Here is a 25,590-nt window from a genome sequence, read left to right as displayed (position 1 = left end):
GTCCCTCTTCCTTGTAAATGTTAACTTTTTACTGGCTCCAAGCGATTAGCATTTAAATGTAACTCAGTTGCTACCATCTTAGAAAGGAAATAAAATCTTTTTACTACTTGAAGCCTCTTCAGCTGTTGCTCTACCACGTATTACCCTTCACAGATACATCTCTTGGAAAGGTTGTCTGTACTGTGACTCCCTTTCTGCATACCTGCCTCATGTTAACCCCTTAAAAGCACTCTAGCTTTTGCGTTTAATGACATTACTAAGCTAGGATTTGCTGAAGTTACTAATGTCACTGAATCCAATGGACTTGCTTCAGTGTTCATCTTGAATGACCTCTGAGCACTTGCCACTGTTGACAGCCCCCCTTAAAACACTCTTCCCTTGACTTCTATAATATGATGCTCTGTTTTCCTCCAAACTTTCTGAATACTCCTTTGGTCTCATTTTGTGGGCTCCTCCTCAGAGCAATTACTGCAGGGAGATCCTTACATTCCTGGTCTTAAACTTTCTTCTTTCTCTCTATAGATAATTTCATTTACTCCTGTGGCCATGGTTGTAATCTATTTGTGTGAATGATGCCCAAATTTACAACGCTAGGTCACACATGAGCTCTGGACCTTGGACTCCGCTCTTGAGATATCTCATAAACACCTCAGATAAAATATGTCCCCAGCTGAACTCATTATCTAACGTACAAAACTGATCTCCTTCCAGTATTTCCTAGCTGAGTAAAATGGCATCACCATGCATCTACTTGCTAAGGACAGAAACCTGAGAGTTACTTTAGCTTTCTCCTTTACTCCCATCCTCTTCCATCCATCTTGTCACAAAGTCCTGTAGATTCAAACCTCTAAATAATGCTTAACTCTGTCTAATTGTCTCCATACCCATGAGGTCAGGCAAGACACTCCTGCAACATCTTTCACCTCCGTGGCCTTGTAATTCTTATTCAAAAATTATTTTTTTAAATCTCTGTGAGGTACTATTTTATCAAGGACTTTTCCGAACTCCACTATTTGCCCCTCAGTTTTAGTCCTTTATGGCCAAAAGGAACTAACAAGCTGCTGGGGACAGCTTATTAGGTGATACATATGTGGGCATTAGAGTGGTACACCTGAGCACTTTGACATTTATTGTTGGATTCTACAGGGTCCAATTAAGAAGAGACCAAGTGAAAAGTGTGTTTTAGGGAACGAACCATAAAAGTGGTTTAAGTGCATGAGAAGCAATAGTAGAATTGAAATGGGTAAGAAAATATCAAAGGAGGGAGGCCCTTGTACACTTGAGAGGAATAACTCACAGAAACAAATACTGCTTATCAGTCTTACCTCCTATACAAGTAATTGTACCTACCTTTATTTTTATTAACTTTTTCTTTCACTTTTATTTTGTGCAATTGGTGTTAGTTTAAATTTCACAGAAATTAGACAATACTAAGTTATTAACAGTTAACGGTACCTGACTCAGGGATGGGTGGGGACCAGGCGTGCCTCTGTTAAGTTAAACTGACAGCATAAAAATGCCCTGTTCCTGAGGACAGCCTGTGGAGCATTATTCTTTCAATTCCTCCTCCCAGTGGAATGCCATTCCAATTTTATCAGCTTGATTTTATTTTTTTGAAATTTCAAGATGTAATTTCATCTTGAAATTACAAAAGATAATTCAAAAGCAATGGAGAAATTCCCCAAGAGGGAACTCAAACAAGCTGTTCTTTATTTAGGAAATCTTCTGATATTTCGTGCAAATTCATAGATGTATTTTCATTAGTCACCTACGCTGTCATGTAAACTATATGCCTTGAGAACATGATCAAAGCTAATGGTAAAGGAGTTATTTTCAGGTTGGGCTTAAGTCAAGGCACTTTAGAGAAGCACAAAAAATTGTCTAGGAGACTAGTGAAACTTAGCAAAATGCTTCCATCCTGATACTAGGAAATTTTGTATATATTTTGGATGTATTGTATATAACCTTTAGAAAAATAATATTTATAATTTTTAGAGGTGTCAAAGAACTTCCATAACTATGATTTCACTTTTTTCTTTTTCCATAGCCCCCTCCTCCATACTTGTAAGAGAAGGAAAAGAGGGGAGGGGGGGAAAGGGAAGTGGGGAAAGAATGAACATTTATAGATCATTTACTTTATGTCATTTTACTAAGCACTTGTTTAGCAATCATAACAAAGCAGATTAAATCTTTATGTTTTGTTTCTGTTATTATGACTGATGCCACTAGAATCCTTATATAGGACCAGATCTGAAATATGCAGGCCACTTTTCAATTTCATCACTCCACTCCACCTCTGCTGTCAGGTATTCATGTAAATCCATGCAAGCCTTGGCCCATTAGCATAGCCTCCTGATCTGGGGTCACAACATAGCCATAGGGGTCATTTTCTGAGCACTCCTCAATTGATTATGGACTATTCCTGGCTTTACAAGAATAAAATAACAAGCCAGGTGTCTCATTCTTTTTTGTTTTCGTCTGTTATTAATTTCTGATCAGAAAAATGCTAAGATAACAGGAATCCTAGGAATTGGCAGCAGGATTACCATTAAGACTTGTGGGCATTTGTTCTGGCCACTTTCCAAGATGACCCTCCCAGTGTCTCTAGGTTCTAACCACCTGGATAAACAAATGCTTAGTGACACGTTTGTTTTCAGCAGGCCAAGTTCTCATTTTGTCTCCGGTTTAAGATATAGAAATTATTTAAATTTAATCTGTATTATGTATTATTTGGTAACTTCTGTTCTTTAAACCACTTAAATTGAACCTTCAAATGAGAAAGTGTGCCTAAAATTGTAAAAGTTTCTGTTTTTTTAAAGACTCAGATTGGATTTAGTCAATCATGTAAGGTGATTTTTACTTGAGATTAGCTTCAAAGAATCAATATTGTCTGTGAATATATCAGTCAGGGTGATTTCAGCTCGGAATAACAGGACATGTGACTCTCAGCAACTTAGACAATGGGGAGTTTATTATTGCACGGTAAGGTGAAGTCTGGGGAATTCCAAAGTTAGCTCATTCTGTGGCACACAGAAGCCAGGTTGGCTTCTCCTGGATTCTCTTGTTTCTCCCTCCTATTTGCAAGGTGGCTGTTCTTTACAGGGCATTGTCTAAAAGTTGGAAGACAAAGGAAAGTCTTGTCTTTTTAAGAGTTAGGAAATCTTCCATGATGCCCACAGCAGATTTACCTTACGTGTCTTTGTCTATGATCATATCACATTCCTAAAGCAGCCCTTGATGCAGAAATAGAATCCCCATTATTGGTTAAGACTAATAAACATTAACATTTTAGGGTGGGTGGGGAGGACCTTTGAAACACATTATCTACCTAAATTACTAATAAAACTGGGATTCCATTAAGAAGGAAGAAGAATAGTGTTTTTGTTTTTTCTTTTGATGTGTGTAGGTGACAAACTGTCTGCCATAGTGAATAAAATTGTTATACAAAATGCCAATAGTAGTGTGGCATTCAGTACTATTTTTGTTGCAAAAAACCTGAAAGCCCAACACTAACTGACTTACGTGATAGAAGGAATGTATTGAGATAGGACTAGTTTCAGGCAAGACTTAAACTAGTAGTCCCAGGAATGTAACTGGAGATCTTTTGGCCTCTCTGCTTTTCCTTTATAATGTCAGCTTCTTCCTAAGCCTGGTAGTATTCTGGTAGCCAGATGATTGCCACTGTCTTCCAGGGATAAACCTCCTTCTATCTAATGTCAAAGAGAGCGTCTACCTGTATCAACACAGAAAAGTAGGAGGATTTTCTTTCCCATAAGCCTCAGCAAATATCCCTCACTGGCTCATATTTGATTACAAAAAGCTCATCTCTGAACCAGTGGGTGGGCTATACAATTGACTTTTAAGCTTATAACATTGTAATGCATAAAGCAACACAATTTATGACAGTGAGTTTCTGACAGAAGTGAAAGGAAGTGAGGCAGACCAGCAAATGAATGAATGAATAATGAGGAAATAAAGACCTTTCCCAATTATTATGAGTTTCATATTGCAGCTATTTCCTTAGCAAGAATTCCAATAAATTAAATAATCATTGTCTGAAAGACAGCTTAAAATAAAGCAAATCATAAAAATCAGGTTTATAGGAAACATCTAGTAATAGCCACACCAGTATTAAAATTCTAGCAGAATAAGAAACTGGTTGTTTTGGATGGAATTTATTGGTTTTGAAAAAGATGAAGAAGTTATTCACAGTGACATTTTGATATTGGGGAAATTGAGTTAATTATTTTTTGGCTAAAGAACTCATGCAGAATTAGTTTAGGTTCAAATTTGGCTTGGACAGAAATTGTCACAGATGTAGAGAACAAACTTACAGTTACCAAGGTTGGGGGGGGGCAGTGAGATGAACTGGGAGACTGGGGTTGGCATGTATACTCTACTATGTATAAACTAGAGAACTAATGAGAGCCTGCTGTACAGCATAGGGAACTGTACTCAGTGCTCTGTGGTGACCTAAATGGGAAGGCAAGCTAAAAAAGAGGGGATATGTGTGTACGTATAACTGATTCACTTTGCTGTACAGCAGAAACTAACATGACATTGTAAAGCAACTGTACTCCAATAATATAAATAAATAAACAAACAAGTAATAAATAAACATACCCCTTCCCCCCAAAAAAAAACAAATTTGGCTTTGATATTTGTTTCTCATTTGAAGAGACTTTTAAAATCTAAATAAATAAGAAGAAATCTTTTTAGTGGCGTGTACTTTTTAGCACACAGTGATGTTTAATGCCAGGAATGTCAACATTTCTAAAATGTCTACTATATACATCACAGACTAGAAAAAATATATATTCGTACATTCTAAAATATACCCTTGGATAAATTAATAGTGTGTAAGAGCCAAAAAGTGAATTTTATGATTCAGCATGGAAAGAGAGGGCAGCTCCCAAAAGATGCACAGGGAGGGGTGGAGGGCTCAGGGCCTACACTACTTGGGTGGCCACTGCAATAATTTCCTAAAATCTTGGACAAATCAGCCTCTCTGTGTGTCAGCCTCTTCATTTATAAAACAAAAATGTCAGTCTATATAATCAATGAAAAACTTTCCTGACTCTAGGATTCTATGATTGTATTAGGGACTTTGGACTTCTGGGCATATATTCTAAACTATTTTGGGACTTAATGCATTGTTAGTTTACAAGTTGGTGTTTAAGTTTCTTAAAACTGGTATAACAGCTCATTCTACATCTGTATTCCTCAGTAGTGGGTACATGGTAAGTGCCAGATCTTGTTGCATGAAATTGGTGGCGACAATGGTGATTATGACTCAGTCTTCTTTGGCAGATGAATGGTAGGAGTGAATGGCTTATTTAGTATCTCCCTCCTTAATTAGTAGCCCCCCAAACTACTTGTCAATCTTTTCTTATAGAAAAACAGCCAAAGGGTGAACAGAAATAACTTGGGTAATACTTCTTTAGTTTTTTTCAGCTTCCTGGAATTTATGAACCCTATTGATGATACACCACAAAGTTACATATTTACATATGAATATGAGTCTCCCATATGGGGGAAATAAGAAAGTTGCCAAGGAAGAATTTCAATTAAAATTGAAAAATAAATTCTTAAAAATGATTCTATGTTAATGGCTGGTTTAATAAATGTTTGTAAAGCCAATAGGACAGCTTAAATCTTCAAATTATCATCTCTCGGCAGGGATGGTATAGGAGTGCAGGCGTGTGTTGTATCTCTGCATGTGTACGCATATGTCTGTGTGGTCCAAGAATATCCAGAGAAGGAAGAATATCCAGACACAGGAAGAAATAGAGTAAATGACTAGTATTCAATGGGAAGTCCTTTGTCTGGACTTACCCCACCTGAAAGCTGCACTCTCTGTCAAGATATCCCATCTGGCCCCTGCAGTACAGAATAGATAGAAGTACAGAGGGACAAAGAGAGAGAAGGAAGGAGAGAGGGAGAGGGAGATCTAGCACGGCACCATAGCAGAGGGAAAAGCTACAAGAATGAGCAGTTATGGGTAATTTTGCAGAGGATGCTTTGAAAAAAAGTGACTCTCTAAAGTCCCAGCACTGTCCTATACAGTAGCAAAGTAGAATCTGCTATAGAACCTCAATGAAATAAACTTTGTACTTTGAGAGAGAACTTTGAACAACTGCAGATAGACAGACTGAGAATTCTCTGTGTGAGTACAGAAGCCCTGAAAAAAGTGATTCTACCATTTAAGTCTGAAACTAGAACAGTGCAAGACATAGGAGAATCCTGTGGAGCCATGGCAATGGTGCAAAATATGGCCAGGACCAGGAAGGAATTGTTTTGTTTTTTCATCCACAAATTCCTTAATGAATAGGATTGAAAATTAATAGGAGAAACTGAACAGTTTGCTCAAGGTAAATTTAGAAAACTGTATATAGTATGGCTTATAGGATGGTTTCTGGCACTCCCAATTCTTTCATCTTTACAAAGTTCTGAGTCAAGGAACTGTTCAGATGTTGTCAGAGACAGGCATGGAAACCAGGTGGAAGCACCTGACTGTAGCAATTCAGTATTTGGAGTGGTAAAACTGGATAGGCAGCACCATTTCCCAAGTGCTGCTTGTGTGAGGCCTGATGCTATCTGGATGTGTCACACATTCCATGTGCATATGTACACTGTAAATACGTATACGTATCAGCATGGCCAGGAGTCAGTGGAGCCCAGCTAAAATAATATTTACATTCGACCAAATGCAAAGTGGTTTACCTCCCATCCATTAATGCTATACTTTTATATAAAAACCAATCAACATAAAGTTTTGATCACATTAAAAATTCTAATGAATTAACATCAATGTAGAGAAAAATGTAAATAAATGGAATAATACAAGTTATCATTTCTGAGTGGGATTCATTTGGTTTGGGGGGGTTTGGAGATTTGAACTAATTGATTCATCTAACAAAGTGCCTATTATACACAAACCTTTAAGATAGGCCTTAGGGATAAAACAGTGACTAGAAATCAGTCTGTACCTTCAAGGAAAAATGTAAATGCTCAATTCCTCTTACATTAGTCACAGTACACTTGTTTGTGTCAATAATGTGTTAATTGACTCAGTTTCAAGATAAAGAATTACAAATGCCCTAATACAAAAGACATTTCAGGATGAAAGCAAGCGTCTTGAGAAATATTACAGTAACTTTAAACGTAAAATACACCCCTTAGTTTCCTACAGGTGAGAGGAATGTGAATAAAATGATATATAACTGTCTTCTTTGTGTAGAATATAAAACTGTAGTATAAATATTCAGAGAAGGGAGCAATCTGTGTTCAAATTAGGGCCCCTCTGATCATTTGCTCTGTGTGCTGTGCAGGGTTACTTACACTTTCTGTGCTTCAGTTTCTTCATTTGTAACTAGGCCTATCAATACATCAACACAGTATCTCATAGAATTATAAGAGACTTATGTGGGTTAATTCATGTTGAAATCTTAGAATAATGCCTGGCACATGTGCAATAAATGTTAACTATGTCATTATTAATGTCTACCTACTGTTTCTAATCACATTCCCCAAATCAAAGTTCACCATCTTCCTGTAAATCACTTGATGTTTCTATTTAGCAGAATGGTCAAGTAGAAGTTTTCATTTGTACAGTTTCACAATCCCATAGCTCTATTTCCAAAATCCTAAAAGCTCTGGAAAATGAAAGTTTTTCATAGCTCACCTGGTGGCAAAATCTCACCTGATCTGATCTGAATTCACCTGGCAGCAAAATCTGATCTGAACTGATAGGAAGCTATTTATAGTATTTATACATCCCATTCAGTGTAAATATTAATATATTTGAGTATGAATATTATCCCCACCCCTGTTGGAATTACCTTTCAGATTTGAAAAATTCTGCATTCTGAAACATATTTGACCCCCAAATTTCAGATAAGAAATTATAGAGCTGTACTAGTGAGGACAAAGAGGGTGGAAGAAATTTCCATCTCTGGCTCTGTAAGGCAAGATTTATTAAGTGAGGATGTGAGTTTCTCCAATTATAAACATCTTGAACCAATCAGCTCTTCAGGTCTGAAAAAATGTGAAACTTATTTCCTCCATGATATTCATTATCACCAGATCAATCTTCCCTCCTACTTATTATATCTGCTATAATTTCCAAGGAGCAGTTATTTTGGATTGGGAACATTTATCAAGATACATAATTCTATCCCTCCTCCAATTATTTTAATTTCTTACCCCTCTTTCCCATTCTCTATCCACATTCATACAAATACACCATCAGATAGAGGTCAAAACAAACTCAAATTTTTGGGTGTGGGTATATGTCCCCTCGGCCCCTTTCCTGGTTACCTTTTCCGTTTTCCTCAACCTGGGGTTAAGTCAAGCAGTCAAGAAGGATGTGTCTTGCCAAGCCTCTTAACTCCATTTTGCCCTCCAGCACATGTACTATTATGAGTGAGCCACTGGTTGGAAGAACTGTCTAGTCTTTACGCAATTTTGTCTGGTTTTGTCCCAGAAAGTTGACAGTAGATCCCAATCTAAAAGGCCTATCCTTGTTAACAGCTCTTAAGATCTCCAGAGTTGTCCAGGAGAAAATTCTTCTAAGCCTCCTTCCTCTCTTTCTCCAGGGAGTCTGAAGTCATGTGTTTTAAAATTCTCCAAAATAGACTTAATATCCACATCAGATTTAACCACAATAACTACAGCTGGGTTTAAAAATCTGCCCCCCCTCACATTACTAACAGAAAGCAGCAGTCTAGCTAGAAGTGAACCTGAAAATCTCTTTTCCAGTGCACTCACGACGTTTTCTTTCCCTTTTGTGGCCAAGGAGGCCTCGAGATGTAGAACTACTTCGTTACTAAGGAGGCTAACAGTAAAGAGGCAAATGCAGGTTTATAACAGATGTTAATCCAAACAAGTGGAACATTCATGCCCCAATGAGGCAGAGACCCAATTTTGAAGGAAATATGGTAAAGAGGCATCTGCATTTGAATTCTCCCTGGGCCATTTACTCATTGTGTGTCCTACTTTAACTTCTTTGGGCTTCATTTTCTTGATCAGTACCATAGGCACCATAATATCTGCTTTTGCAGAACTACCCCAGGTCACAGAAGAAAATTACTGAATGGGATTCAAGTTTATATCTGTTTGACTCTAAAAACACTGATCTTGCCCTTGCATCATGCGGTCCTTAGAAAGTTCATGTGTAAAACAGAACACTCTCTCTGCTGCTAAACAACCATGGCTAGCTGTCAATACAGAGTGAGAGAGCGTTTGGACTGTTTAACTTTTGATGATGGAACCTGGTATTGATCAGGGCTACAAGCAGAGCACAGTGTTAAATCAGTGTTAAATCTAAAAGACTATCTTGACCTAAGTGACAGGGTGTCAACAGGTGGGGCAATCTGCAGCTGGCTGTGGTTCTTCTGTGGTAGAAGGTAAACCTGGTTACAGGGTAGTACATAGCAAACCTTAGGAAGTCCCACTGAAAGCATCTGGAGCTCATTGAGAGCTGAATAGAAGAGGAAAAACTATAGCAGAAATTTCAGTTGCTTACAAAAATCTAAACAGAGTGTGGAGAGTCCCTCCTCCAGAGCAATCCTGGGTGTCTCAGATATGATGGCTCCAAGGAATACTTCCTTATCACCAAAAGGAATCCATGTAAGACAAGAGACTGACTGCCCACATCCCTTTCAAGATTTTCATTACCTAGGAGCTAGTTTTCTCCTGTGGTTTCTGTAAAGGCAGAAGCCCTTGGCTTCCTGGGATACTTGTTTCAAAAGCTCTTTGGTATAACCTTTAACCACCACACTTAAAAAAGTTAACAACAGGGTCCTACCGTATAGCACAGGGAACTATATTCAATATCCTGTGATAAACCATAATGGAAAAGAATTTTAAAAGAATGTATATATATGTATAACTGAATCACTTTGCTGTACAGCAGAAATTAACAACATTGTAAATCAACTATACTTCAATTAAAAAAAAGAAAACAGTAAAATATCACTTCTCTTTTTCCTAAACCCAGGAACGTGTTCACACTGGAGATAACAGAAAAACAGCTTAATAAGCCATTGTCGTATGCTGTTAATGAGGGCGAGCAATTTATGCTTTAAAAGGGGGCTCCTGGAAGAACAGCCTGAAGACACCGTCTCAGGTCAGTGACATTTCCTGCTGGATATTGTTTTCTGACAAAAACTTTTTTTGGTGAGAGGTTGAGGTGGTGGGTGTGTAACTAAGTGGGTATAGGTCTTAAACTGATGGGTGAAGGGCTTGAACTAAGGTAAAAATAGGGAACTGTGGTATTCATTCCCTCCCTCTTTCTCAGTTTTACTGTATGTTGTCATCCCTTCTGTGGACCGTGAAGAAAAAAATGCTTCTATATCTCTATTTCTATCAATAAATACATATAAATTATGGAGCACACCAACTGACGGTGCTGAGAGGAATACATTATGTTCTATTTTAGTTCCCCATGATCAAGTTATAGGAGAGGGTATAGTTTTAGGGTCCATTTAGACTATAAGTAAGCGGTAACACGTCCAGAATCACGAGGACCTCCCACATTTAGACAGTAGCAGCAGGTTTTCGACAGCCATCAGCGCACCGTGGATTATTGTTAGTATTTGCCCGTCTAAATCTCAGACCCCTGCTCTGGCCTGTGAACTCCTTGGGGACTGAGACAGGGTGTCACCTGGTTTCTGATCTCCAGGGTTTGCACCATTACGTGGCCCACAGTGGTGCTACACAATGCTGGGACTCTTAGCAGTGCTGTCAGACTCAGGGTATATGCCCTGTGAAATTTAAGAAAGTGATCTCTGCTCCTGGATCTGATGATTGGACTGACTGTGGAGGGACATTGTTGGGAGCTATTTTGCGTTCTTAGTGGATGATGCGCCATATACAGCTTAAAGGTCACATTTTACATAAAAATAAATATTTCAGTTGACTAATATAAGTCACTGAGAGCAAGTTTGTTTGTGTCTAATAAAATTACATAATGCAGGAAGCTACAGGAAATTCACATTCTGCCTGTCTCCATTTTCCAGCTAAATTAGACTCCGAGAAAAGAAATAGGCTTCTCTCTCACAGCCTGCCACTTTTAAACAACCTCAGAGGTCTATTCCCTATGGGTCAAACTTTGGCAGAATACTGCTATTAGCCTGTGCATGGGGTCATGTGAAATACTGTGATCTGGACAGTCAGTGGTCCACCGTTTACCACTGGATACCACCTTTCTTATGGATCCTGCATGGGAAAAGAACCCCCCAGGTTTAATGCAAATGGGAAAACAATGGGAATGGTTGGAGGTACTGTGCTGCATACAACTATTTAAACGGCATATTTATTCAGTTCTGAGCAATGACTAGCACAACCCTAGGAGTTTATTATTGTCTGGATTTCCCTATCACACACCCAACCATTCAGAAGCACAGCTGGAAGTTTCCTTTTATATTACCTCATTCTACATCGATCACTCTCTAATAAAGATGTATACACTAACCATCAAACCTGAGAAGTGTAGAGCATTGGTTTCATTTGAACATGAGTTCTCTGTGATTATTTAGGAAGCCTGTATAAAGTGCTGCCACCCATTCCTGCCTGTTGAACTTTTGCATTTTCTATTTAGTGAGCATGCCAAGGGCTTCTGGGGATCCACTACACAGTGACCCAGTTTAAAAGCAGTTAGAGGATTTTGTAATACATCACCTGGAAAGCCATAAAGGCACATATCATTTTGCAGATGTACAAACAAGACAGGAAGGGTCTATCTAGCCCGTAACCTCAGGCAGAAGATGCAGATCTGAGATCACTTTGAAGCTTTGGAGACTCAGGAAGATCAACTTTTCTTTGTAACACATTCTGATTATTTTCATCTTCTTACAGGCACTCCCTCTGGTTTGTCTAAGTTTGACATGTCTCTTTCACGCAGGCGCTTGACTTGGCAGACACAGAGGAAATGAGGAAACTGTGCCAAATTAAAATGAACACATTTTGAAAATACTGAAATTGGATCCTAATATTGATGCTTTTTCATAGGAGAGGCAATAAAAAACATCTTAGAGCTGAATTGCGATTCTGGTCTTCTCTGAGAAGTAAAAAAGTATATATAAACCATTCTATCAGGTTTTGAACTTTTCTATTTCTCTATCTTGACCAGAAAACTTAAAAAAATAAAAGTTGTCATTTACCAGTTCAGTAAATTTCAGTGCATCATTGTCTTAGGTACTTTACAACTAAAACTTAAAACAAACAAAAACCTTCTCTTTATTAGAAAGAGACCAGGTGTCAGAAAATACCAGTGCTGCTTCTAGTTCTTTGGTTAACTAGCCAACAACAATGGACAAATAGTTTAACGTTACAGTTTTATAGCTGTTGACACTGGGACCAAGGGCACAAAAGACTGCAAATTAGGTAGCAAATTTAAAAGTTGCAAATGTTAAAAATAGAAAAAAATGTTTCCTAAATGCAATCCATTTCAAAGAACATGTTTATCCAAATCTAGTGTGGCATACCTCAAAATTTAACTGATTTCTTCTTTTTATTGGTCTCCTTTTTTCTCTTGGTAGCAGGGGCAAAAGGTCAACTTGAACTTGCCCACATAGGGTGACTACATCCTTGCAGTTTAAAACAGTAACTTCTCAATCCCAACCAGATTTAGGTTAGTCAGCTCTGGGGTCTTTTCACCCACCTTCTCCTATAATTTTCCATGATAAATTCATTAAGAAGTTCATACACCATACTGCTAGGGTTTGGCAGAAAGATGCTTGGTACTTGTGTGGTCCCCTGTGGTCAGTACTGTCCCAAGGTTTGCCTGTGTTCTTTGCTGATTGGTGTCGGTTGAGCTCTGGCTGTTTTCACCTGCTTTTTAGATGTTGCTCTGGAACTGGACACGGAAGGCCCTGGTTTCTGACGTAGCCCATATTCTCTAGGTCTTCATGCCATCTCCTTGTCCCAACCCTAGACCTCTTCAGGTCTCAGCTTTTGCCCCTACCCCCTACCCTAGTCAGGACACACACTGACTTGCATATCTCCTTGATGGTATGTATGTGTGACACCTGGGAACCAGAAGTGCTCCTACTTCTGGCCAGTCAGCATGGGCTATCTTGAAGGGCAAACTCCTCAGGCTCTATGTGGTAAAGCGGTGAATTAGCCCTCAATTTAACTGGGTGTTTATACCACTGCCCATTGCTTCCTCCCAGAGGTTCGACCTTGTCTCTGTCTTGACAAACCTTTTCTCTCTTTTTCTTCTTTGTCTCCTCCTCCCAGCAATATTAAGGAATTAGGTTTTGTTTTTGTTTTTGTTTTGCATCAAATTGCATGATCTCCCTTCCTTCTCTATAACGCAATCTAGGGCCACTTCTCCAAGCTTGGGTTTTTGATATATACTATAGGTTGAATAATAATAATTTTCCACTTTTGTAGGTAAAAAATGGTTAAATATTAGAAATTTCATGTGATTCAACCTATAAAAATATGATTTTGAGAGTCTGACAAAATTATTCTTATCAAAGCCTGATTTTCAAAACTATTATCTCCCTATAGAACTTAAAAATCTCAGTTTGAATGCCAAAGTTAAACAATTATTCTTTGTACTATATAATTGCTACTCTGCCCTATCCTGAGGAGTAACCCTCAGTCTCAAAGCCTATACTTAATGGCAAAAGGAAATTCAAGGGAGAAATAAAAATAAATTGCTGAGATTAGAAATTGTATCAGAGGGTGTTTCAAAACATTATTTTTCTACCACTACAAAAATTCAGATCAGAAACTGATGTGATAGTTCTAAGTTTTCATGGAGAAAGTGATATGATAGCACTAATGCACCTATATTTTATCAAGAAGAAGTGCTGCTAAAATTTATTTCTGAGCTAATTTGGTTGAAGTTTGTATTGTGTTTTGGGAAAGTGAAAGATGAGACAAGAATGACTGGTAATGTAGTTTTAAGAATAATATTCCATTATACTTCTGTAAATATTAAGATTAAGAAAACTTTTCATTATAAACTTTATTTCATTTAGTTCATGGTAAAAACATCTCTTAAGTTTCTAATAGAGAAACTGGTTTGGCCCAAGTTAAAGCGCTGTTAAGTTACATGACCAGGGGAAATGACTAGGCTTAGACTGTTAGTATGTTTTGAGTATTTCCCTCCTCAAAATAATCATCCATCCTGGGAAAGAACCATAAAGTCATGTGTCCCAGAGATGAATAAGCTGTGAGATATGTACAGTCAGCATGTATATAAGATGAGGAATCCTGTGGTGTGACTCTTCTAAAGGAGAGCAAAATTATGGCATTAAACCACTCTGAGCTGTGATTCTCTTCTGAGAAAGCGCCAACCTTGAGTAGACAATAATCTCCTGCACTCCTTCACAACTATACTTCCTATTTATTACAACTCGATTACCCTGTCTGCAGAGTTTTACACCGTTCCTACTGTGTCTAGAAAGGCAGAATGCTGAGGGTTACTGAATCAAATATCAGGCTTGTCACTTTATATTAATTCAACTGATTATGAAAGGGCTAAGAATTCTTAAAAATTTTCTTGGTTGTGCCATTTAGAGAAATGTCACCACCATACCAAAGATTCTTGGTGATTTCATTGTTCATGTTGTGTCTACTAGTTTAGTTGCTGGTGGTATACTTAATGAAAACGTAAAACCTCTTGAAATAAAATTGAGGTAAAATTTTTAATTACTTGAAATAGCTGATTAAGATAAAGTCAGTTTAAGATAAAAAAGTGAAATAGTTGTCAGACTTTAACATCTATCTCTATCAGTCTCTTAAGAAAGTAGTTAAAAGGTTTTGTCATATACCTAAAAATACTGTGATACACTGAATTATAATGGCTAAAAATTATAATATGCAAAAAATTTTTTCAATGTAAATTTCTTGGGATAAATTAATAATCTAAATCTGAGGTCTCAAGTTAGGTAAAATACTTCAATTTGTTCTAAAAGAGAAATTTGAAAAAAATTTGCCCTTAAATGAATTATTTTTTGTGTTGCTTTAAAAGGATTAAAATGACTGCAAACTTGTGGGCTAGTTGGACTTTGCTCTTGGTATGATTCCTCTTGTAAGTCATAGCTCAGACATTTCCAAATTTAAAAGGGATGGCACATTAAAATAAAAAGGCAGTGGTAGGGCTTCTCAGTAGTAAAACGATGTGATTTTTTCCAAAACTACTACATCCCTTAGGATGGCTATTATGAAATCAAAGAAGAAACACCCCTAAAATCTGAGAAACTATTACACCAAATGTTGGCAAGGGTATGGAGGGAGAAATTGGAACCTTTGCACATTGCCTAGTGAGAATGGAAGATGGTGCAGTTTCTGTGCAAAACACTATGGCAATTCCTCAAAAAGTGAAACATTAAATTACCAAAGAGCCAAAATGAGGAAACAGCCCTAATGTCTACGGACAGATGAATGGCTAAACAAAAAGTGGTGTATACATACAATGGAATATTACTCAGTTGTAAAAAGGAAGGAAATTGACAACATGCTATGATATGGATGAATCTTGAAGATACAGTATTATGCTTAGTGAAATAAGCCAGTCACAAAAGAACAAATATTGTGTGATTGCATTGTAGGAGGTACCTAATTAGTCAAATTTGTAGAGACAGGAAATAGAATAGTTGTTCCTGAGGGCTAGGGGAGAGGAGTTATTGTTTAGTGGGTACAGAGTTTCAGTTTGGGAGGAGGGGAAAGCTCTGAAGATAGACAGTGGTGATGATGGTTGTATAACAATGTGAAAGTTTGTAATGCCACCAAATTGTACATATGAAAATGGTTAAAATGGTGAATTTTGTGTTTTGTATATTTTACCACAATAAATAGATGGTATTTTTGATCATGTAAATCTAGCTCACCCCTAGCAAAATAGCTGCTTTCTACCTACACTTATATTTGCTCTCACATATTATCTCTCTCCCATTGGCTAGTGAAATAAATTACTTAATTTTTGTGGTCCTCAGTTTTCTCTTCCATCAAATGGAGAAGAGAAATTGGGCAATCTGTAGCTCTACTCGAGCTGTTATTATCACCTTGGATGATTAGATGGAAAATATTGTCATTACTCTATTTAAAATAGACTATGCTTTTGGTTTACTTTTTTGCATTCCAGTTCTCTTAGTAAAGCTTTACAGACTGTGAGTTTACTTTTCCTTGTCTCTTGTACCTTTTGATGGCCATAAGCAGACTGTTTTACTAAGGTTCATTAATATCTTGGCAAATGTCTTAAATGTAAAATATTAATAGAAAAGTACAATTTTCATCATAGAACTACATTTCTATCATATAAGCTTGACATGAAAGCATAATATCTGCATTATCATTACCTGTTCATGGCAGAAAACTGAAAAATTGTTTATTAATAAAATGCAAAACTTGTTTTTGTTTTATAAATTAAAATTCATCATTGTATGATATAAACAGCAGAAATGAAAGGAATAGTCATTTATATAATATTGAATCTTTCCTCAAGTGCTATATAAAATTACATATTTCTCAATTGCATGTACAGGGAAATTGAGGCATAGAAGATATAATTTAATAGGTTAATAAGAGAGGGTTAGAAAGTTGTTTCTTTGTTAAACTTGATAGCTTGGGTTCTTTGCCTCTTGGATAGTCTTATTCTAAGCAAGTGCACTAGTCAGGATAGACTCGGTTAGGCTACAGAAACAATTAAACCTGGAAATTTCAGTAGTTTAAAACATAAAAATTTATCTTTCACTCATACAAAATCTGTTGTAAGTCCAGTGGTTCTGCAGGCAGCTCCTCCCCAGCAGAGTCTCAGGGATCCAGGATGTTTGCATCTTGTAACACCACCATCGCAACCCGAGCCTTGCAGTTCTCCCAGGCAGAGAACAAAAGAGCTGGGGGGAAGGTGTGCAGGGGCATTTTGTTGTATCTTTCTGGGACTTTACATATGTTACTTAAGCTCATAATCCATTGACAAGAGAAAATGATATTGACCCTACCTAACTGCACAGAGGCTAGGAGTGATACATCTGTATTCAGTGAGCATTAAATGTCTCTGCCAAAATGAGGTTCATTGGTCTGAGCTGTTCCAAGTGGTCTGAACTGATCATGTCCTGAGAATTGAGACCACACGATGTAAGATAGTGCCAAAATAGCTGCTACGTAAGTTTTCTATTGCTGCTCTGATGAATTACCACAAATGCAGCTTAAACAACATGCATGTATTCTCTTACAATTCTGTAGGTCAGAAGTCCAACATAAATCTCACCAGGCTAAAATCAAGATGATGGCAGGGCTACATTCCTTCTGGATGCTTTAGATCCATTTCTTGCCTTTTCCATTTTCCACAGTCTGCCCACATTCCTTGGCACCTGGTTTCCTTCCTCTGTCTCTACCTTCAAAGTAATAATGTTGCATTTCTCCTTTCACTCCTCATGATCACAGCTTCTGACCATAGCCAGGCAAGGTTCTCCACTTTTAAGGACTCCTGCGATCACATTAGGTCCACTTGGATAATCCGGGATGCTCTCCCCATCTCAAGGTCCTTAACATTAAATTCATCTGCAAAGTCTCTTTTTCTAAGTAAGGTAACATATTCACGGGTTCCAGGGTTTAGGATGAGGGCATTTAGGTGGGGGTTATTATTCTACCTATCATAGCTACTGTTTATCATGATGAAATTCACTCATTTACATTTGATATTAATAACTAGCTGTCTCCTTAGAACAAGACAGGTTTCTTTTTTGTTGGCATTGTTTATTTATATTTTTTGCTCCTTTTTTTGTGAGGGTTCTGCTACTCTATTTCTTAATTGAAATATATTTGATGTACAATATTGTGTTAGTTTCAGATGTACTACGAAGTGATTTGACACTTGCATGTATTATGAAATGATCTCCAGGAGAAGTCTAGTAACTATGTGTCCCTATACAAAGTTATTACAATATTATTGACCATATCCCTATGCTGTATGTTACATCCTCATACAAAACAGTTTTCAATAGAAGTTTCTGTTTCTTTGGATTTTATTTCTTTTAAAAACTACTGGTTTATAATTTGGTCACATAAGACCAAACTGGAGATCAAGTTTTTAGCATTTCTGTTTGTAGTGGACAGCTATTTTTTTGTCTGTTTCTGTCAGGTTGTCCTATTCTTAGCAATACTATTCCAATTTTGTTTGGGTAATCTCCCGTTTTTGCTCTCAGGCTATATGACTTGGGTGCAGCTGACCTTACTCAAGGCTCCACTGGTGCCCGTATGAACCAAGCATGCGCATCCACAGCTTGACATCACCCAATCACAATGATTCATTCAAAAAATTCCAAGACAGTGAACTGCAGAACTTAGGTGAGATTGCTCTAAGAGTTCTTTGCAACCCACTGGGGTTGTAAAGACTGTACAGTGTAAGTGTGGAACCGCTGGTGTCCTTCTCAATCTAGCAAGGGAAAGAAGATGCCTAAGAATGAGCTCACTGTGGAGGAAAGCAGGGCTGGAAGACCAGAGACAGAGTCCTGGCTCCCACTGACATTATTCAAGCATCTAGAACTAGTCATGCCTCAGAGATTTATTACAGAAGTCTATACATCCTCTTTTTTGTTTAAGCAAGTTTAATTTGTGTTCCTGACATTTGCAATCACATAAGTCTCAACTGATAGGGGCGATAAAGTCAAATAGCAGTAATAAGTTCACATGCTCTAGAACAACCTCAGGTAAATAAGATTTTTGACCCCCACACTGAAATCAATCACTGAAGCACTAGGCTACTTCATTGGCTTGACCTGCCCAGAATAACTGGTGTCATCATTTATAAAAGTACTGCTGCTGATTGCCCAGTAGATTATTCCCTCTGTGATGTCACATAAACTCAGGGAATTGTCTATAGCTATGGCAGGCAGCAGTCTGTGCAGGGTGTTGAATGCTCTGCTGAAGACCAGTACAACAATGGATACGTCACTTGACTTTCACTGCCAAGTATGATATATGTTTCATGAGTGCATACAGATAGGAGGTATGTGAAAACTGGGGGTGATGATATAGTAAGGAACATTTGTGAAAGTTAATTGAAGAGCATTTAATAAACTGTTTGAATGAGGACAGGAAGTTTTTTTTTTAACAAGCATGCTGTGACTGTCAGGACCGAGATCCAAGAATGGAAAAAACTGTTTTATAGTTTCTGCTGTTATGTTCTCTTTAGATTATTTAGTTATTATTGTTAAAGATTTCTATTCCTCAACAATTATTCTCTTATATATACAATTTATTCATCATTTTGGGATCCCCTAGTAATAAAATTTGAAAGATCTTATTAAAATAGCAGAACACAAAATATAATATTTTGATCATAAAAATATCTATGTGTATAAATATATTTATGTAGAAAGAGAGCTGATGTGAAAAACATTTTGTTGGGGCAATAAGATGGGTAATTTTTAATTTTGCTTAAAATTTTGGTTAATATTATTAATAAAATATTTGTTAGGTACTATATTTTTGGTAGAGATAACCAGCTTATGTGTAAGAATGTTTGTCAAACTACGATCTGATTATGTGGATGTGTGTAGCAGTTTCACTGTGGGTCATTGACTTAAAGTAGACTATTGTTAATTTTCAAGCATTTTTCCCCTGACTTCTGTTTCCCAAGGGTCAGAATTAACATAGTCTTGGGAAACTGTCCTAGTTTTGCCTCTTAAATTCCCTAATGACTTCTAGCAGCTGCAGAAGAGGTGACATAAAGATATATTGTATTGATTCCTTTGTTCAGCCGTCAAACAAGGACAAAGCTTTAGGAATCAGTTCTTGGACTGCTTGCTGACAGCTCTTTGGTGCACTTAGAGAGACAGGCCGTAAGCTTCCCCCAAGTTCCAAGAGACTGAAAGTAGCCACCTGCCATGTTAGAGTTGCTGCATTTCTAACTTGAATTTTTTTTCTGAACTGAAGAAAATTAAGCAGAAGAGTTTTCCAGAAACATTTGTTAGCAAGTCTGATTTTTCAGAGGCTGCTGGTCCTCCCTCATCGCAAAACCCAGAAGGCTCTCAATCAGGGGTTGAAAATACAAGTTCCTACATGGGCCAGTCAGGTAAATGTGAGTGAGTGAAGGGGACTAGCAAGGATTCTAGTGAACTCTGGCCCTCACACCCCATGGAAAGGAGGCGGCCACACAGCTGGAGCCATTTCTCACTGTGCATGAAACCAACCCTGTGCACAGAAAACCCCAAACTCTGAAAATTGCTTGGAAGCTTGTTAAACCTGTGAATTCTGGGGTCATCCCAGATATTCCAATTCATCTGATCTGGGGTAGGCTCAGGATTCTGAATTTGTGTCTCTCATCCAAAGTAATTTTGATACAGAAGATCCCAGCATCATTCTTTAAAAATACTCTTAAAAGACAGTGAATGAATGATTGGACAGAACTTTTCAGGCTTTAACTGGTAGCTGGTGAAAGGGATCAGAAAATGTCACCCCAAAATATGCTGCTTTGGCTTATTGATTATTTTGAGCTGAAGAAAACTGAGAAACAGCGGATGCAGGAAGGGCTCTCTACCCTTCCCCTTTCTGCCTGAAAGCAAAGCATAAATTTCCCATGAGAAATGTGCCCTCCCTGTACCATTCTTATCACTGGAGACAGGGAGTTGATGCTGAGATGAATCTGTACCAACAAACCTTACTAAATGACCCTTATCTTCCATTAATTTCCCCCATATATTTACCTTCCAACAATTTATCAACTCTAAAAAGCCCAACCCCTTTGTTCAAATGGTATATAAGCTCTCAGGCCTAGCCAGTTCTTTGAGGTTTTCACTTCTTTCCTATAAAGCTCCTGTGTCATGTAAAAATATTAACATCAAATACATGTGTATGCTTTTTTTCCTGTTAATTTGTCCTTTGAAGGTTTAATATGCAGGCTCCAGGAACTAAACATAAGAGTATAGACCAAAAGCTTTTCCTTCCCTATACTAGTATTCACCTATCTGAGGAGTAAATTATCTGCCAGCTCCCTGACCACCTTATCTAAACCATTTAAAACCATTATCTATAGGTGGCGCAACACTGAGGCTCCAAATCCCTGGGCAAGATGTGTGTGAGGAGAGAGGTCGGGGAAAATGGAAGGTTTTATGGTTTTGCTGGACTAAGGCTAGGGATGGTGCCTGGTTAGTGCTGCTTACTTGAGACTTTGGCCTTAGAGCAGGAATGTGCTCCAAGGACCTTTATAACAAGAATACCTTGAGGGAATTTCACAGATTTTATCCTGCCCACCCTGATACTCTTATTTGTACCTCATTTCAGTTGACATGTTTTCATGTTGAGAGAACAAGGATACTCATTTCTCCTTTGATTCTCTGTTGTTGACCAACTGGTCCTGAATGTAGACTAGTTAGTTGGTTTGACAAAACTTACAAATATAACAATAAGGAAATGATAAAAAATAGAACAAAATCAAGGGCCAAAATAGGAAGGAAGCACATGATGTGGGCTATGGTAGGTAGGTCAGTAAGGGACTAAGTTAAAATAGGATTGGGATGTTGCAATAGCTGCAGGGTGGTGGGGTTTGAGGTGAACCAGTAGCAATGCATGGAATGGGGACAGGTAAAGCAAAAGAAGGCCTGACTGGTTTGGAGCATAGAGGAAGATTCTTGGAGGTCATGTTCTTCCCCTAAGCTTTCTCTGCAGCAGAAAAACAACCTTCTTCTCTTCTCTCAGTCCTTCAGTAATTATTTAACTATTTTTGGTTTAATTTTAATTGTGTTTGCTTTTCATATCTAAATAATAACTCTTCAATTTTCTTTATTAATTTTCAGGCTATTTATATTTGTTCACTTTTCCAATCAGTCAAGTTCATAGGGAATATAATTTACAAGATGCCCATTACCTCACATACATATTTTTGTCATTAGCAAAAACTCTTACTAATCAGTAGTAAAAATACAAATGGGAGATAGTCTTGATAATAACCTCCTAAGCATTCCTCCTTTGGCCTAGGTTTATCCAAAATAACTGCAGAACACTGATGATTATTCATGCCATCATGATTTTTGGATTGATTGATTTTTGCCGTTTGAATCCGAATTCTTTTTCATGTCATTACCTAGCAATATTATGATTTAACAAAACAGTTTAATTTCTTGAGGAATATTTCAATGAAATAACATGGAATGAGTTAATTTACCTAAGCTTCATGGAAGAAAGGAGCACAGTTTTTTTTGTTTACCGCAAGTAGATGCTCAATTTTATTGTGGGGAATACAACTGATTATAATTTAAGCCATGTCTCATTGTTTAGACTATTTTACATTTCTGCTTAAAAAATAATTTCTAAATACTTAAACTTTTTAAAAACCAAATTGTGTTTTCTCTGGGGAAAACAAGATTTATTCTGAACCTAGAATTTAAAGTCTTTTTCTTCAAATCAGTCCTTTTCCAGAAGAGACTATTATTTAGTAAGACTTGAGCTACAAAGTAATATCAACTTTATATAGCACTGCTTTAATTAAAAAATGATCTTAAAGAAAACCTAATTGAATATAAGAGTTTGGGCTACCCCTCTTACTTGTTAGTTAATCCTGTAGGAAGCCAGGCAATTCTGTCCATGAGGTCATGGCTCAGGAACCTTGTCAATTTATCCGAGTCATAGGTGCATTTGTGAGAATGTTTCATATTTAATGTGTTTTTTTCCTTTTGTTTTCCTAAGTCCAAAAATCCTTTGATCTAGTCTACCGTAAGCATTTGTCTGACTCAGGAGAAACTGGCATTTGTTACAAAAAATTCGCAACAGGCTGTAATCAGTGTTTGACCTTCAAAATTGGGTCATGCAAGCAAGCCACTTGTGGCTGACAGTATTTTCCCAAGATGGCTACAGCAATATGTCCTGTCCCACATGCTCTCTGAAATGTGAACCGCCACACCCCTTCAAGAGGTGGAATCTAATTCCTCTCTCCTTGAATCTGAACTGGCCTCAGTGGCTCTTACAACTAATAGAAAACACATAATTCCGTTGTGCTTATACATCTGAGTTTAGGATGTCTCATTTCTAAAAGGAAGAGACACCTTCAAGAAAAAGAAGGAAAGGAGCACTCATGATGCAAGAGTTTTCAGATGATTTTTTTCAACAAAATCTTACAGCACTATTCCAGTTTTAGAGCAATGAAGAAACCAAGGCACAGCCAAATATTAGATTAACAGAGCTGGGGGATTTGGATTCCTGTTCCTCTGTTTCTCTCCACTCTCCACTCTTTCTCCTGAGACCTAGCTATTCAAGGCAAATGTTAAAATGTCTCTGACAAATAATGGATATACCTGCATGTTATACTAAACATCTGTGGATGCAGGTGCTTTTTGGAACTGCTGGGGAGTTTTCGCTGGCGATCCGAAGCCATTACTTAAATGTCAGTGGAAACATGAACTTGAGGGTAACCATCAAGGAGATCTGCCATCCCACATGGAGTTCAGAGCCCCTGCCCCTTTTATGCCTGTTGCCGTTCCATGGGACATCCATACATCCAGGGTGTTTGGGTAAATATTCAAAGATAAACATGCAGGTTGTTTTGAGAATTTTCTATATTTAAAAAGATACTACAAATAGGGAGTCTGGCCCTGCAAGATCAAGATCAGGCCTGAGTCTTTAACCTGAGTTCCTGCAAGCTCACAAATGAGCAGAGAGCAGATGCTCTGCTGAGTGATCGGGTTTGAAGGGGCAGCAGTTTAAGGCTCCTTTTTCTCATAGATCCTTTTCCTCATTCTGTGTGAGTGTGTGTGTGCGTGAGCGTTCACGTGTGTTTTGTGTGAACAACTTTTACGTTTATGTCTGCCAGCTGAGAGGCTGTGTTTATGTCCTTTAAGTTCAGGAACAGGCCCTCGTCTTGTTGACACTGCAGCTTTATGACCAAGCCAGCATCTCTGTCATCCCAGAAACTCTCTCTCCGAACATTTCCTCTCCTGAAAACATGTGTGTCCTGACGGGGCCCGGTCAGCAGCCTCAGCGCGGGGCCTGTTTTTCTGCTTCTGAAGGTGCCTTAACCTTTCCACCACTCTCCTTGCACACCTTCCTCCCCTCAGGCAAAGGTCTGTTTAGAATGGTTCTTTGTGGTTCTCTCTTCACCTATGTATTCAACATTTCTTTTGTTTTATTGGAAAGAAGTCCCTCTATGCCCCCAAAATGCAGAACAGAGAAATAAAGACATAGTTCCTAACTTTTACTCTGGAGCTTAAAATTATCAGCATTCTATAACTTTGGGAAGCAAATTTCAAAACATGTCTGTGACTCATTCCTCATTCATAAACTTTGTATTTTCTTGCTTAAAAGCTAGTTGACTCTAAGGAACCCACCCTCTTTAATCACTGCCCTGGAATCCAGAACAGGCACCACAAAGAAAGCAAAACTGAGGTCAGGGACCCCTGTTCACAGTGCCAGTCTCTCCTCATTAGATATGACCCATGTGCCCTAGAGCCACAAGGATTATTAGAAAACCATAATTCTGTCCTAAGTACTGAACTGCTACAGATTTACCCTGGAACCATTTCAGTCAGAGTGACCTCCATCTTTCTACCTTCCCTCCCTGACCCTGTCAGCAGGATGGAGAGTGCTGTGCAGAGTTGGGAATAGGCTCCCCTAGAAGACCGGTCCTTCCATATCCTGGGTATTTCATAGGGTCAAACAAGCTTCTTGCTTGCTGGGCTGTGTTCAAGCTCATCTCCCGTCTCTCTACCCTACTTGCCCCTTGTTCCTCTACCTCCTCATTCCTGCAAAACAGGCTACTTATTGCTGCCTAAAGTAGGGCATGATTTCAGGTTTGTTTTTTTTTCTTAAATTACTGCATGTATAAACAAACTATTACATAGGGAACTCGGAATCAAGTAACTTAAGTCAGCTCTCCTCTACTAACTGATACTTGGACCATATTAGGAACTCTTTCAGGCCATTAAAATATTCTCTAACATGTTTTTAAGCTATCCAGTTCCAAAATTCCTGTGTTAATGATAAAGTTGGAAGTTAACTCTTGTAACTCATTACTGTTATACTACCCAGTACATTAAACTTCTCCTTTGATATCAGGGAGGGTCTTTTTAAATTTAATTTAATTTTATTGGAGCATAGTTGATTTACAATGTTGTGTTAGTTTCAGGTGTACAGCAAAGTGATTCAGTTATACATATATTCATTCTTTTTTAGATTCTTTTCTCATATAGGTTATCACAGAATATTGAGTAGCATTCCCTATGCTATATGGTAGGTCCTTGTTGGTTATCTATCTTATATATAGTAGTGTGTGTATGTTCATCCCAAGCTCCTGATTTATCCCCCCCACCACGTTTCCCCTTTGGTAACCATAAGTTTGTTTTCAAAGTCTGTGAGTCTGTTTCTCTTTTGTGAATAGGGAGGGTCTTAATTACTAGATAGAATCCTATCAATTAATTACTTCTGCAGCACATTATCTTGTGCTCTATTGTAATAAAATTTACTTTTGAAGTAAAATACATTAAATATTTTCACATTCTCAAATGATTTTTTTAAAAAGTACTTTCATAAAGTAGAACACCCATTCTAAGGTAAAATTTTGAAAGGTAGAAAGGGAATGAGAGGGCTTCCCTGGTGGTGCAGTGGTTGAGAGTCCGCCTGCCGATGCAGGGGACACGGGTT

At 37.9% G+C, this 25,590-nt stretch overlaps 1 protein-coding gene across 1 annotated transcript in view; it reads right to left on the bottom strand.

Moving 5' to 3' along the window:
• The window catches only part of CCDC192 (coiled-coil domain containing 192), a 203,487-nt gene that overhangs the window by 12,901 nt on the left and 164,996 nt on the right, over window positions 1-25,590 (bottom strand). The window lies entirely within an intron of this gene.

The sequence above is a fragment of the Physeter macrocephalus genome, chromosome 8 (assembly GCF_002837175.3).
Source record: "Physeter macrocephalus isolate SW-GA chromosome 8, ASM283717v5, whole genome shotgun sequence".
In the NCBI taxonomy this organism is placed as follows: domain Eukaryota; kingdom Metazoa; phylum Chordata; class Mammalia; order Artiodactyla; family Physeteridae; genus Physeter; species Physeter macrocephalus.
This window is presented reverse-complemented; position numbering and strand designations above follow the sequence as displayed.